Genomic DNA, 4289 nt, shown 5'->3' with positions numbered 1-4289 from the left:
AGTGGAGACCCGCTATATATCCACAGCTACAGGATTTTAAAGTTAGTTGAGGTCTGAGAGCATAATTGTGACTCAAGATTACAAAAGGGCTGTAAACTCGTATTCTATCAAAATGTTTTTTAATGTAAATTAATAGAGCACATCATTAACTATATAATGAGGGCTCAATGACCTTAATCGGACAATTACGTGTAAAGTTAAGCTATTTTGAATTATAATTATTCTCTATAAACTGGCCTATAAAATTCTGAGCAAAAGGGCTTTTAAAGTACTGAAGAAATTGAAGAAAAATCACAGCAGCAGTCCAAGAAACTCCTTAGCAACAACACAGTTTCCATTGAGCTATTGCGATGAAATTTTCTACGGTTTGCTGGAAATAGTTTGGGGAACAAAAATCTTCTATTTTTAAGTCGAAACCCCAGAGAGTTAATTAGTGATACTCGGGGGAATATTGGTTTATACCTTTATAAAGCTGAAATATCCACGTACTGATTATGGCATCACTATTGTTCTGATGAATTTAGTAGACATAAGAAGTGTTTTATTCGTCAAGCCTGGTTAGAGAGGGTGTTTTGTCGGGGTGTGGATGAAAAAGGGAAGGGGTGGGGTTATGGGATGGGGACTGGATTTAAAAATAAATAAATTTATAAACATTTAAAAAATACAACATTTTCAGAATTATGCAAGTATTTACAAGTAAAATGATCAGGATTTATATTGTTGCAAGCTACATTGTAGCATGGGGAGGTGGTAAACAAGCTGTTTAAGCAAGACAATAATTCCTCCATTCGAACTATACCGATTCCATCATTAAAATACTGGTAGATCACATTAACTACTCTCTATCTTCTTTAAAATCAAAACATTAAGCATTATTTATGCGTCCGCAATACTTAATTGAATGCTAGGCCTATACCTTTCTTTGTGACCAGTGATCCAAATCAAATTATGCCAAGGGCTGATGGGAAATTATGCTAAATTATACCAAATGTTTAATTTAATGGTTGTTTAATAAGCACCTTTCTCCCACCTAAAATGAAAGCAACACTATTCTCAATACATTTAGTACTAAAGATAGTCCGTACCATGGTGCTATGCTCTAGAAAATTACTTTGAAGATATATTTCTAAAGCAATTCTATTGTCGACACGCACTTTATTGTTTGGTTCTTTAAAGCTGTTTAACTATTTTAGACATGATTTGAATGACGTTGTGTAAATATACTTCATCAGTATACGTTTTAGTTTCACATCACTGAAAATAGTGCAGATGATTGTTCTGTTGGCGTCAATATTTTTTTAAAGTTTCAATAACCACAACTAGTTTCTTAACATGTACTCAACCGTAATTAAATCATTTCTGGTCCGCTTCACTGCCAGAGGGCTTTCAAAATCTTTTCCAACAGGTCATGAAACAGTTTCGTATTCTTTAAATTAATTCAAGGCTATTTCCTTCATTTAGGTATACATTTACGTAAGCTTTGTACCAGAGTACGATACACTACAAATACTTTCGGAACATACTTTAGGGCCTGAATTTTGTGTAGGTGAATAAGTTGTTCGGAAGCGAAGTATGGCGGTTTGAAAGTTGGTGAATTTACATACGTTTCTCGTAGAATGGCCTTCATAAAATTACTAAATTTAGGGTTTAGAGTTGGAATATTGAACCCAAACTTCAAAAAAAAAAAAAAAAAAAAAATACTAAGATTAAAGGTAATACTTTATATTTATGATATAATCATATTTTCCTCAAATTTCATGTTATATTGTCTATTTGGGCCTTTTTCTCGAAACCTGGTGATGCGAGTTTACAGCCCTTTTGTGGTATTGGGCCACAATTATTATATCAACTCTAGCCCCACCATGGTTTGTAAACAACTTGTTTGGCGCCTATGTCCGGAAATAGATGCTGGCAACCTAGAGCCGCTTTCAAGGGGCAGCCACAATATATAAAGTTAGCATGGATGAAAGTCTATGTTGGAAATATGGCACCTCTGGATGCCATGGAATAGCAGCTGGTAAAGCTGTAGAAAATAATATTGTTAAAAATTTATTTTCTTATCATTGCCATAAGTAGATAAATTGAGTTGCTTATTCCTCCAGAAGAGCAAGAAACATGAATACATATATAAATGCATAAACCAAAAAAGACTATAACATACTGTATTTACACGATGTGGAGGGTATTCAGCTATGAAAAATATACAGAATATGTAATAAGTAAAACACAGGATACTATTTGCCATACAAATGGACCTGCAGCCTACATGTTATGAACATAGGCCTACTACTCGTATAATTTTAATTAGAGATACTATGTTCAATAGGACATATGAACCCAGTCATTTTTTAAGAGATAACCATTGTGACTTTTAACCTCAACCTGTGAACACCCCATGTTTGGTAGGAGTCTGTCTAATGCAATTGGTCTAATCGCTATTCACTAGCAATATTTGATAATTTTCACTATAGTGACCCTTGTGATTTTTGACCTATTAAGAACCAGTGACACGTCCTACACCCTTGTCTGGCATCAGTGGTTACATAGGGGTCATCAGGGTCAAATTTTCAAAATAGCCCAATTGAGCTCGTAAGGTATAACCCTTTAATGACCTTTGACCGTAAATCGCTGAACACCGTAAGACCCTACATTATGCCAATACATATATGCCCAGGACAAGACTGTACTATGATATTTGTGACAGAAAAAGTCTTTTATTAATTTTTCTGAAATTTTTTTACCCTAATGACCCTTATGTGACCTTTGACCCCAAGCAGTGAACACCACATGTATGAAAGGTGTCACCGATTATACAGACTAGGTTTGGTTGAAATCGGCACAACCGTTTGGCACTTGTAGCGTTTTAAAATGTTGCCAGAAAAAAGATAAAAATTACCCCTTAATGACCTTTGACCCCTTATCCCTGAACACCCTATAGACTCTGCCTTATGCCAATGTATATGTGCAAAGGAAAATACTGTGCTACGTTATTTGTGAGACAAGTAGTCTTTTATACGATTTTTGGTTTTTTGACCCTAATGCCCCTTATGTGACCTTTGACCCTAAGTTGTGAACAACACATAAATGAGTGCTACTATAAATGGGCACCGGTCCTACTGACCAAGTTTTAATTAAATCGGTCCAGTAGTTTGCCACTAGTAGCCTTTTAAAATGTTGCAAGAAAGAAAGAAAGAAAGAAAGAAAGAAAGAAAGAAAGAAAGAAAGAAAGAAAGAAAGAAAGAAAGAAAGAAAGAAAGAAAGAAAGAAAGAAAAAGAAAGAAAGAAAGAAAGAAAGAAAGAAAGAAAGAAAGAAAGAAAGAAAGAAAGAAAGAAAGAAAGAAAGAAAGAAAGAAAGAAAGAAAGAAAGAAAGAAAGAAAGAAAGAAAGAAAGAAAGATAATAATTAAGTGCTGTGTTTGCTTTTGGTGGCCTTTACCGATTACACATTAATTTTAGTCAACCTTCGGTATATATTCATGCAGACAGACAATGCACGTATACTTCCATGGAGAGATCTACCCTGATAATAAATAAATAACAGAGTACTAACATTAGGGTGATCCAGTTAGTGAGTGGATTGGGACACAATGCCGCTGAATCATTTTTGAAATTAACTTGCCCATTTTTAAGTAACATAAAAATTATCAACTTGAACATAAACATTAATGTATTTAAAAAAAGTTTACCCGTCATTTTACAAAGAAAAATGATAGAAACACTTCTAGTCAATGGAAGTGTTTCATTATTTTTATTATAATTATCCAGTTTAAAAATAAGGGTACACATTTTTAAATTCAATAATTTATTTGCTCAAGTTAAAATATGTATGCTACTGCAAAAATGAAGTTAATTTCATAGGCGCAGATCCCGGGGGGGATGGAGGGGATATATCCCCCCAATATTTGACAAGGGGGGATGGTCCATTGTATCATCCCCCCCCCAATATTTTGACTATGTATGGGATAAAATGGAGCTTTACACGCTTCAAAAGACTGTCACAGAAATAATTTGCACTGTCTTATGCGCTTACAAAGATGAAGATTAGCATAATGTATTAATGTTGATAACAAAATTATTTTATCTGGTACCAATCTAAGCTCTTCTTTCCTTAGATGTTAGATGTGCTTGCAAAGAGAGCCACATTTCACGCTGAAGGTAATGTTACATCAGTAATGTTATATCAATTCCAAGAATGTTTAAGGTTATATCGGTTGATGAGGAATTTATTGATTAGGCCTATAACAGCAAATTGCATCAATTTATTTTGCAAAAACAAGGTTTCCAGCTTCA

At 34.1% G+C, this 4289-nt stretch overlaps 1 protein-coding gene across 1 annotated transcript in view; it reads left to right on the top strand.

Annotated features, from left to right (window-relative positions):
- LOC117113326 (11-beta-hydroxysteroid dehydrogenase-like 2) overlaps positions 1–4289 on the top strand; it is a 38445-nt gene that overhangs the window by 33251 nt on the left and 905 nt on the right. The window lies entirely within an intron of this gene.

Source organism: Anneissia japonica, unplaced genomic scaffold, assembly GCF_011630105.1.
Source record: "Anneissia japonica isolate Jap-2015-1 unplaced genomic scaffold, ASM1163010v1 scaffold288272_len43499_cov123, whole genome shotgun sequence".
Taxonomy (NCBI): domain Eukaryota; kingdom Metazoa; phylum Echinodermata; class Crinoidea; order Comatulida; family Comatulidae; genus Anneissia; species Anneissia japonica.
Note: the sequence above shows the minus strand (reverse complement) of the source record. Positions and strands in the feature narration are given on the sequence as shown.